At 32.9% G+C, this 11,508-nt stretch overlaps 1 long non-coding RNA gene across 1 annotated transcript; it reads left to right on the top strand.

The window, feature by feature from the left end:
* The first annotated feature begins 7,222 nt into the window (after nucleotides 1-7,222).
* Nucleotides 7,223-9,818, top strand: LOC140181096 (uncharacterized). Its single transcript, XR_011875753.1, has 2 exons — nucleotides 7,223-7,572; nucleotides 9,491-9,818. It is a non-coding gene; the product is annotated as an uncharacterized lncRNA (long non-coding RNA).
* The last annotated feature ends 1,690 nt before the right edge of the window (nucleotides 9,819-11,508 follow it).

The following is an 11,508-nucleotide window of genomic DNA, read 5'->3' as shown; positions in this document are numbered from 1 at the left end:
TGGCTAAAACTGCCTTCCGTTGTCCTGGGGCATTAGGTACATATGAATGGGTAGTTATGCCTTTTGGTTTAAAGAACGCTGGAGCAACATATCAACAGGAAATGAATGCCATTTTTCATGAATTTATTGGGAAATTTATGGAAGTATATATCGATGACTTGATGGTCAAATCGATTTCCGTGAGTCAACATATTGATCATTTAAAGAGAGCATTCCTTACTATGAGAAATAAAGGATTAAAAATGAATCCTTTGAAATGTGCTTTTGGTGTATCGGCTGTAAATTTTTTGGGTTTTGTTGTTCATAAAAAAGGAATTGCCATCGATAAGAACAAAGCAGATGCAATAATATTGGCGTTATCTGCACCTAAATCGAAGAAAGAAGTACAATCTTTTTTGGGTAAGGTAAGACAACGGAACATCAGTTGGCGTTTGATTCGATTAAGACTTATTTATCCAAAGCACCGATTATGGCGAATGTTCGTCCATCTGAACCCTTAAAATTAGATATTGCAGCATCTGAAAATACTATAGGATGTATGTTAGCACAAGATGATGAAAATGGGCATGAACAGGCAGTTTATTACCTTAGTCGAGTTTTAACCGATATCGAAACGAGGTATTCCCCGATTGAGAAATTGTGTTTGTCTCTATATCATACTTGTATGAAATTAAAGTGTTATATGGTGGCTAAATCGGTGAAAGTTATAGCACAAACTGATCTTATTAAATATATGTTGAGTTTCCCTATGTTAAGGTGATGTTTGGGGAGATGGATGCTGGTATTGACAGAATTCGATTCACAATATGTTCCAGCTAAGGCTGTCAAAGGACAGGTCATTGCAGATTTTCTTGTGGATAATTCGAAAGATCTACATGACCAGGGGGCAAATATAATTGATGTGAAAATCAACTATTGGAAATTGTATTTTGATGGTTCAAAGCATAAATATGGTATAGGGGTCTGAATCCTTGTTATTTCGCCAGAAGGTATTCCATTAGATTTTTGTTTGAATTAAAGTATCCTTGTTCTAATAATGTGGCCAAATATGAGGCTCTGATTTTGTGTCTTGAAATTTTAATCGCCAAAGGAGCTTTAGAGGTTCAAATTTTAGGGGATTCATAGTTAGTTTTAAATCAGTTATCAAAGGAGTTTAAGTGTAATAATGAGACGTTACAAAAATATTTGGTAACTACTTAGGAACTATTAACATCTTTTCGAAAAGTTTCTTTAGTGCATATCCCTAGAATTCATAATGAAATTGCTAATGAGTTAGTCCAAATTATTTCGAGGTATCGGATTGGTCCAGAAACTATTAGGAAATTATCTAGTATCTATCAAATTTTAGTGCCAGCAAATGAAAGAGAAGTCTTGTGTGTGGATGAATGGGAGGATTCTGATAGGAGAAAGCCTATTGCTCATTATTTAAAAGATCCCAATATTGTAGTTGAGAGAAAGATAAAATTACGAGCAATAAATTTTGTCTTAATGGCTGATGAATTGTATAAAAAAGGGATTGATGGGAGTTTGTTAAGATGTTTAGGTCGAGATGATCAGAACATTACCTTGGGTGAGGTCCATAATGGAATATGTGGTGCCCACCAGGCAGGGAAAAAGATGAAATGGGTGTTATATCGCAATCATGTGTATTGGCCATCTATGATAAAAGATTGTATTGATTATGCGTAGGCATGTCAAGAATGTCAGAAACATGGTTCGATACAACAAATTCTAGCGGCTGAATTGCATTCGATAATAAAGCCATGGCCATTTAGAGGTTGGGCTTTAGATTTGATTGGGTTGATTCACCCTCCTTCGTCAAAACAACATAAGTTTATCTTAGTAGCGATTGATTATTTCATAAAATGGGTTGAAGCAGTTCCCCTAATAGAGGCTGGTCAAAGTGAAATAATAGACTTTGTTGAGGAACATATTATCCATCGATTTGGAATTCCTCAGACATTAAGTACTGATCAAGGAACTATGTTTACTGGTCAGCGAATTAAAAATTTTGCGGCTTCGAGGAGTATTAATATGGTTACTTCAACTCCTTATTATGCGCAGGCTAATGGGCAAGTATAAGCAGCAAATAAGATCCTAATAAGTTTGATTAAAAAGCATATCGGAAATAAGCCTCGAACATGGCATGAAATTTTAAGCCAAGTATTATGGGCTTATCGAAAATTGCCACCAGGTTCGACGGAAACTTCACCTTATAAATTGGTGTATGGCCATGATGCAGTGTTACCATTGGAAATTAATTTGAATACTTTAAGAATATCAAGACAGAATTATTTGCAAGTTGATGATTATTGGAATGCAATGTTTGATGATTTAAATAAATTAGACTCAGAACGAATCCTGACACTCGATAATGTGATTTGAAAAAAAAGAAAGTATTGCTCGAAGTTATAATCGTCGAATTAAAGGGAAATCTTTTAGGATAGGCGAGTTAGTGTTAAAAGTTATTTTACCGATGGAAAAAAATCGAGATTTCTGGGTAAATGGTCCCATGTGTGGGAAGGGCCTTTTCAAGTAATAGGAACATATTCTGGAGATGCCTATCAAATTAAAGATATCAAGTCAGAAAAGGTGATTAACTCGATTAATGGGAAATACTTGAAATATTTCTATTGTTGGCAAAAATAGAAGTTCAATATGCAAAAGTCCATAAAAGATGGAAATCATTACAGAAGTAAAATTTGAAATAAAAAGAAGTTCAAGGTGCTACTAGTTTTGCTAGATCAGCGCGCAACTTTGCCCTTTTCTTCTCCAGAATTGAAAGTGCCTCGATTTGTTTGAATTTGTTGAATTGGACCTTCTCAAGTTGTGTTTCATATTCTTTCTGCTTGGTATCAAATGAAATTAGCTTTTGAATGAGGTGCTATTGTTCTTGTTGAGCATCTGCTAGAGGTTTGGCTATAGTTGCTCGACTCTGGCGCACTATTGCAAGCTTTTCATTGATTCGAGCCAATTTCGCTTCAGGTTTTTCTTCTTCTTTGTCATGAAAAGCTTGAACAGAAATGGCATGGGAGATTCTCATATCAAATTCCTCGCGGGAAGCTTGGATTGGTTGAGCGGCTGTAAAACAACTTTCAATATTGGATTTGATTTTAGTTTCCTCAGTCTCAATTTCTTGAAGTTGGAATTGAGAAGCTACCCTCTCATTGAGAAGTTCTTTGAACTCTTGAATTGAGGCAGAATTTGGTGTGTTAGCCAAAAGTTCAAAGGAATAATTCAAAAGATTAGCCAGGAGTTGGTTAAGAATTGGGTCATTAACCCAGGTGGTAGGTGGATGGTCTAAGAGCTTTATGAGCGAACGAAGCTGCTCTCGAGTATTAGTGTTTAATTCGAACGAAGGCCTTGATGTAGCAGGTTTTGAGAGCGTTGGCACTGGCACAGGTACTGCATTTTCTTGGATAACTTTGTTTAAAATAGAGATCAAATTGGCCAAGGTAGCACTTGTAGGAGTGGTGGAAGCATTCGATGTTTCAGGTCTTGGACCAGGAGTAGTCTGAAAATCAACTTGGTAAGGAGGACTTGGTAGTTTTGGAGGGGTTTCCAAGACTCTAGATCGAGATGAATATGAATTGGTTGTCTCAACATTTTGAGAAGGAGAGTCAGAATCTAGAGCCACTTGGTTCACCACAGAAAGTGTAGCCTGGTTGTTGGGCGAAGATTATTCAAGTATGAGAGTTTGAGTTGGAGAATATTGTGGAGGGTCTTTTGTCAAATCAACCACCGATGTTACATGAGAAGGTGGAAAAATAGCGTCAAGTGGTTGAGTAGATCTTGTAGCCTAAATAGAATCATGGGATTTAGAATGCCCTTGATCATGATGCTGTTCTAGAATTGGCTGATCAGGTACCACAGAAAACGTAATCGAATGAGCAGCAGTGAAAGGCTGGTATAAAAGGTACATGATTATGAGTTATAATTCATTTCAATTTAAATAAGACACATAAAAATGTTAGGTGTTACCATAATAAGTCTTTGTTGCCGAATTGGTTGAGGACCAAGGTCCGAATCGGCTGTGTCTTTTGATTGGGAGGAGGCAGCAAGAGTATTCTTATTAGTTGGTTCACTTTCATCAGAGCTTTCACTTGATGATAGCAGCACTAACTGGTAAGAAGCATAGAATTGAGTATGGTTAAAAAAATATATACAATTTATAGAACATTTCAAGTTAAAAGGAAAAGTTGTGAGTAATAGTAAGTTACCTTTCGAGAAGTTCTGGTAGGAGTCCTTCTGTTTTTATGTGGTGGTGGCCGAGCAGTGTCAGCTTTTCTCTTGTGAGTTCTTTTTGGTGAATTCTCGGCAATAGGGATTGTTCGAACAGCAGTTTGTTGAATTTCTTCTAAGGTATGAGTGTACCTTGAATAGTAAGCAGCCCACCATTCGAAACAGAATTTGGTGATGTAGGAACTGCGTTCGTAAATCAAGAAATTGAAACGATCCCTGCGTTGTTGATTTTTTAGGAGACAAGTATTGAAATCTTCTTGAGTTATTAAAACAATGTGGCAGAATGGATCATCATTTCGAGGCTGTGGTGTTGGAATGGCTTGAGAAAATCCCAGCTGTCTGGCTGTTAAATGAGGTGCGTATATGGTTATTTTGAACCTTTCCTTTTTGTGTAAAGGCAGCCTTATCGGAATTACTTGAACAGCCAGCAGGTTTTTCCAACTTCGGTTTACAAGCTCACTATCTTCATTGGTATTGGGAAAGAGCAAATGATCAAGCCAGGCAGGACCGCGATTGCGACGCAAAAAAGGAGTGAAATTGAGTTTATCATTTTCAAAATCCTTGCAGGAATGAAAAAGAGAGAAAACAACCCATAATCTGTCTTCATCTGATTGGGTGTTCAAAAAATTGGGTTTGTAATTAGACAATCGAAAACCTTCAATGTGTTGCTTGTCAGTATTGCCACCTATAGGTTTTGTCATAAAATTTTCAAAAATGGCATTGAGCCATAATTGAAGGAGCCACAGAGGGCCTCCTGCATTGATTATTTTATTGTCTCGGAGGTCACAAACAAATTGACCAAGTTCTTAAAAAATGTGCCTAAGAAGGAGTTTGGCCAAATTTAGAACTTTTCCTTCATGAAGAAGAGTGACTAAGGGAAGGAAAAGCTTTGACATTTGTACGCTTCGAGAACAGAACAGAATTGCGTTTAACCAATAAAACAAGAAGGCTACGTGTTTCTCATCTGTGATTCTCGTACCTTCTGCACCCATGTTATGGGCAATGAAGTTGCTGTAGGAGTTGGTTAAGACAACATTATATTGGCGCTTGGGTTGCATGTCAGGGGTACAATCTGGAGAATTGATTGGGAGTCCTGTAATAGCAGCTACATCGAGAAGAGACATTCCGATCATTCCACAAGGAAGGTGAAAGTTGTTAGTTGTTCTATTCCAAAAATAGGTCACAACCCCAATCATCCAAGGGTATGTTGTAAGTGAGAAATGAGAGAGCCTTAGTAGTTCATGTATTCCTAAAGCTCCCCAGTCAGCACTTTTTGTAGGTTCAAGGCGTTGATACCAAGTTGTAAAATCGAATTCTCGAGGATTGATTTTTGAATTATTCCTGAAGGATTTTTGATTAATGAAATGAGAGATGTTAAAAGCTTGATTTATCAGCAAATCTTCCCCTTCAGCACTTGGAAAGAAAGAAGATTTTTTGTTCGCTCTCTCAAGAGATTCAATCGGTCCGAGGAAGCAGTGTGTATCTACATCGATTGTAAAGGGGATTAAGATTCTGGTATCGTTAGCTTGCAAATGGGGATCATCAATGACTTTATCATTGACTTGATTGAGAATGCGAAGGGTTGATGGAGATGGTGGCGCTATTTCAGGACCTTTGCCCTTGTCTTGGGTGGCAGCATGAGAGGAGGAACTAGCCATTGTTGAATAGAGAAAAGGAGATTAAAGGTTGGAGATTTTGTGAAGGAGTTCTTGGTGTGAGGAGGATTTAGAGAATAATGAGATTCGAAAGATTTGAAAAAAGGTGAGAGTGATGAATTTAAAGTATTTCTGTAGTTGTTATTGTGGAAGGAATGCGAATAGGGGTAACTTCGTGAGGAAAATGAAGTGGTAGAGAGAGAAAGCATAAATTTCGGGAAACGTGTCGAGTGGATTAGTATTAATGGGGAGTTTAAATAATAATTATTACTGATTTAAAAATTGGTGTTTTTAATTTCGAATTAAGTGTTTTATCTTCTGATAATGTTATCGAAGGCAAACACATTAATTCAATGGGGCAATTTATTGATCGAAAAATATTTTCGATGAAAGTGAATCGATTTGGAGTAAGTTAGAAGTCGTTTTTCGAAGAAAATGTACGCGTAAGTATGAGATTGGAAGTGACTGGTGCAGGTTAGATTTCGATTGATTTATCAGATGGATAAGGCTAATCGAATAAAATATTTGATTTGAATGATTGAGTAAGGCAATTGATGGGTTTGTCGAATAGTTAAGGAAGTGGAACAGTTAGTTGCTTCTATCACACGAGGAAATCATGGGGAATGGCTACAATCACGCGGCAGGAACGGTTACCAAGAGGAATTGCATTCAAAGTTGTAAACCTTGTAATTAATTGTAATTAATTGTCAGTTATGTAAGACAAATTATAAATACTAGAAAGCATTAGGGAATAGGGGTTGGAACTTTTACTAAAAAAAAACACTCAAGCACACTCACATTCCAACGAATTCCTGAGTCTGCAATCGAGTAACTTTTCTGTAGGGTTCCTTCCATCTTTTCATTCTTTCAATTTACTTTTCTGTAAATTTAACATTTCAAAAAAAATTTACTTTCCAAGTGTCCTTTATTTTCATTGTTCAATTTATCCTTCTATATTTTTAATCTTTACGTTCAAGCCCCTTTGATTCAGTTAAAGGCATTTCACTGCTTTCCTTTAATTTCGATATGAACTTTTTATTTTTAGCATATTTTTATCTTAAAAATTTTTATCTTTTTATTTTCTCCATTGATTTACAAATTTCATTTTTATTGTAATCTCAACACCCGTTTAATTCAAAACACTTTGATGCACTTTTAAAAAATTGATACCTGCAAAGAGGAGTAGGTTTCGCTCGCAGATCACTAAATATCGAACCACCATCGATTTGCTAAAAATCGACAAAACAGAAGGCTTGGGTTTGGACCAATTTCATAACCATAACAGTGGTGCAGAGGAGGCGAAGCAAGTAAGGGGATAAGAACAACATTGAAGTGCCCCCTACGCCTAAATACTAATTCAATTCTTGGGTTCGCATATGTTGGTCAAGCTAACATATCAGTTGTCGACGTCTCAATTTAATTGATTCCTACCCCACTGCTATTTAAATCGAATGTATCTGTTAACCACAAAATATAAAGGTCGAAACTTGAGCAAGTATCAATCATGAAAGTTTCAAAGATCGATCGAGGGTTTCACATAGTAATCGAAGAAAAAGAAGGCAAGTTTCGATCGAGTCAACACGAGGTTGAAAGCTAAAGGGCCAATCGAGAAAAGACTCTGAAATTTTGGGTGATAAGTATGGATTAAAGGGAAAGAGAGCTTTCTGTTAGCAAGGTAAGAAATAACAGGTTTTTGTATTGGAGTTGTGTTATGTGAATATGTCATATAAGAGACAAGATATTTATACAGATATTTATTAATTACTATCATAAATATTAAGCCACTAATAACTAATTACATCATAAATACTTAAGTTATTATCTATTGAAATAATTAACCACGCATTCTAAATACTTAAGTTTTTTCTAATATTCTAATTTTTTTAATATATCCTTCAACTTAAGTAGCAATTTGAGTTAACAATTTATTAAAAAAATCAAATAAAAATTATAAAAATTTGGGTGTAAATAAAACTACTCGTGAATAAAAATTGCTATGGTGGATTGTTGCAGCTGGTATTACTAGCACGCTGTGTTTGAAAATTTAAAAATTCAAAAACAACATAATCTTCGAACAAGAATCCATCTCTCCAAAAACAACAATAGAATCATGTTTGAAGTTCGTGAATAAATTATCTTTCAATTTCTAGTTATGTGCTCACTTTTTTTTTAATCTATTTTTTTTTCAATCTATTTTTTTTCATTGAAGTTTTGTTGTTGTATTCAGGTTTTAGTGAAATTTTAAAAAATTTCACATTTTTTTTCGTTTTGTGTCTTAAAATAGAACCGTTGTATTTTACTTTAATCAATGAATAAAATATATTTATTTTTTTAAATAAAAATGAAACTACTCGAATTTGAAATGCAAAGTTAACTATTAAAACGGAATGCAGACAAAACTATTAAAACGAAATTGTTGAAACCAAACGTACTATCAAAACATAATGCAGTAGACAAAACCGCTAGAACTATGCAAACTGCTACAATAAAATAAGATAGAATTGTCAAAACAGGATAAATTGTTAGAACAAGATGACTGACAGTATTATTGAAAAACATATGCAACTGAAATTGTAGGAACTCGAGTGCAAATGAAAAAATTAAAAAATATAAATAATATTCTCATAAAAAAGTTTAAATTGTAAAAAAAAACTCAAAAAATTCTGATCCTATGTTATAAAAATAAAAAATAATATTAAAAAAAATTTGTGTATTAAAATTTTGTTATATCATACAAAATATAACAAATTTATAAAATATTTATCAACTACGATCATAAATACTAAGCTATTATCTGTTAACAATCAATCACACATTATAAATACTTTGGTTTTTACTAATATTAATTATAATATTCTCTAACACTTTGGATGAGTTCACACAATTAAAGGAGTTTTCTACTTTGAAAACCAAACTAGAGTGCTAAACTAGAGTTTTTTTTTTTTTTACTAAAGATATAGAGACTCGAACTCACAATTTTTTAGATGAGTATAGAAAGATTATATCATTTGAGTTATAATTCATTGACGTATTAAATTAGAGTTTGACAAAAAAAAAAACTAGTATAATTATTATTTTTATGAGTAAAGGGACAAATAAACACATGAAAATTTATACTTTGATATATTAATTTTTTAAAAAAGAAAAAAACAAATAATTTTTTGACTTTTTATCTCGAAGACAAATAAATTAAATTTGTTATTAATTGAAAATACAAAAAAGTTTTTGATTTTTTAAAATATGAAACATCTAAATCCTTCTGGGGGATTGATTTGTCTTTATATATTTTAGATATAAAGACTTAAATATCTCATATTTTAAAAGGTTAAAAATGTTTTGTATTTTTAATTAGTCGGAACTTATATCTTTGAATTAAAAAATCATGGACCTATTTGTCTTTTTTTAAATATCAATAAAACTTTTTAAGATAGCAGATATAAATATATTATCTTTAAATTAGTCTTTATAATTATAGTATAGAGTTTTAATTTAAATTAACTTGTTCATATTTTCTTTTGAGACTAATTTATTTAAAATATAAATTTTTAAGAATTTATTTGTGACTTTATTCTATTTTTATTGGTGATTTATAGGTAAATTTGTTTGCTATTCAAGCAATTAAGGAAAGGGATACGAAGAACATTGAAGAAGTGCTCCCTACGCCAAATTCAATTCTTGGGTTTCCATAATTCTCTTAATTGATTGATTTCGATATGAATTTGCCTAGCAACCATGTTTCTTAGATTTTTCTTCCAACATTGGCATGTGTTTGGGTTTGGGGCCATTTGTGCCCTTTCCTTACTCAATTCTAGAGTAAACCAAGACTATTTTTCACTACTCACTTACCTTTGCTGACAAATGCAGAACATTGTCTTTAAGTCTTAACCCAACAAATAATTATAAAATGATTCAGTTTTTAAATTTTTTCTATAATATTTCAAGTGTATATAACTATACTATATGTACAAATATTTTTGGTAATAAAATATTAAAATCTACTCAAGTTATTAGTATAAGTTCGACAAAAAAGAAAAAAAAGAAAAAAAAACATGTGCGTGTCTATCACGTGATTCTTGTCTTGATAAACTAATCGTTAATATATAAGTTTAATACATGCATGTTACTTGTCGTTATTAAAAAAAATGAATATTTAAATAATATTTCAAAGATATAAGTTAAAAATGCTATTAAGAAGTAACATTTAAACAATATATTAGAAAAAATTAGTTTTAATTTTAAAATTTAAATTCTGAATTAATTAAATTTATTTATGTTTAACGGACCTAAAATATAATTCATTATTCACATTGTCCATAGTTTCTGTTGTTTATTTATCGAAATGGTCGAAACAATTGGAATATTGGCTTGCTTGTACGTTTCTTTTATGTTCAGCTGATAATTTGTTAACACTCCAGTTTTTAGTTATAACAATTTTAAAGGATATTGACAAGTTTGGTTTTGTAACTAGTTAAAAATCACTGAGCTCTTTTAACTTATAGTTATAGTGTCCTTCAAAGAATACTATCTATCAAACTTAAAAATTCAACCCACCCCTTAGCTAACTTTTTAAAAAAAATATAAATTAAATAGTTATATGTAATTGTAATTTAATTATTAGAGTAATAATAATTATAATTTATAAAATAAACTATCAGATATGTAAATTTCTATAAATTCTTTCTGCTCAAATCAAAATAAATGATCACTGAAAAACCATGGTTAATATACTATATAAAGATACAAAATATAATAGTTATCAGTGACTAAGAGAAGGAGGAGTTAAATTTTGGCCTCCTTTTAATTTAGCTTCCAACCTTACATTTTGTAGAGATTCTGATAGTTGAGAACAGGAGAGACTTTGGTTTTATCTTCTGACGTGGTAAGAGCCAGAACAGTGTTACTTGTAAGGAGAGTTACGTTGTAAAGAAGTGAAGCTTAGTAGAGAAGTTAGGAGATACTTTATTTTTGTCTCCTATAGTGCAGAACCAGAAACAGAGAAGAGAGTAGAGAATTATACACATATGTATCCTAGTTTAGCTACCCAGTGCAATGTAACCTACATCCAGTCTCCACCACAACAATAATGGAATTTCACTATCTTTTTAACAGATTACAATCACCAATTCTCCCTAGAATCTACCTAATCTTATCTGGGACAAGTCCAAATTCTAACCAAACCTGAACTTGATTAGGACTCACCCTAGTTTTTACCTGTAAAGTACTAATCCAATTTGCAAGTCATGACCATAAAATAGAAATACATACAAAGAATTTTTGAAATAACTTAGACTTTTTCTCCAAGTCTAGCTCTCTGCCTTTTTTCACTTAATGGCTTTTACATACAAACTTCACCAATTTGCCTTTTACCATTGAAACTCAGGCAGACTGAACTGAGAAAAAGAAATGCAAAATGAAAACCATAAAGGAGAAAAATATAAACAGCTCAGGGAGTTATGAGAACCGAAACTAGTGCTCTTTCTCTCTTGCCCTAATTCTTGGCTGTTCATCCCTACTATAGAGGAGTGAAGCTTCTGGGACATAGAATTTGCTTCAGCACCATGTTTGTTTTCTTCTCCAACAATCAGAATCAGCAGCAGCGTTCACAGAGGAA

The sequence above is a fragment of the Arachis hypogaea genome, chromosome 17, assembly GCF_003086295.3.
Source record: "Arachis hypogaea cultivar Tifrunner chromosome 17, arahy.Tifrunner.gnm2.J5K5, whole genome shotgun sequence".
Classification (NCBI taxonomy): Eukaryota; Viridiplantae; Streptophyta; class Magnoliopsida; order Fabales; family Fabaceae; genus Arachis; species Arachis hypogaea.
This window is presented reverse-complemented; position numbering and strand designations above follow the sequence as displayed.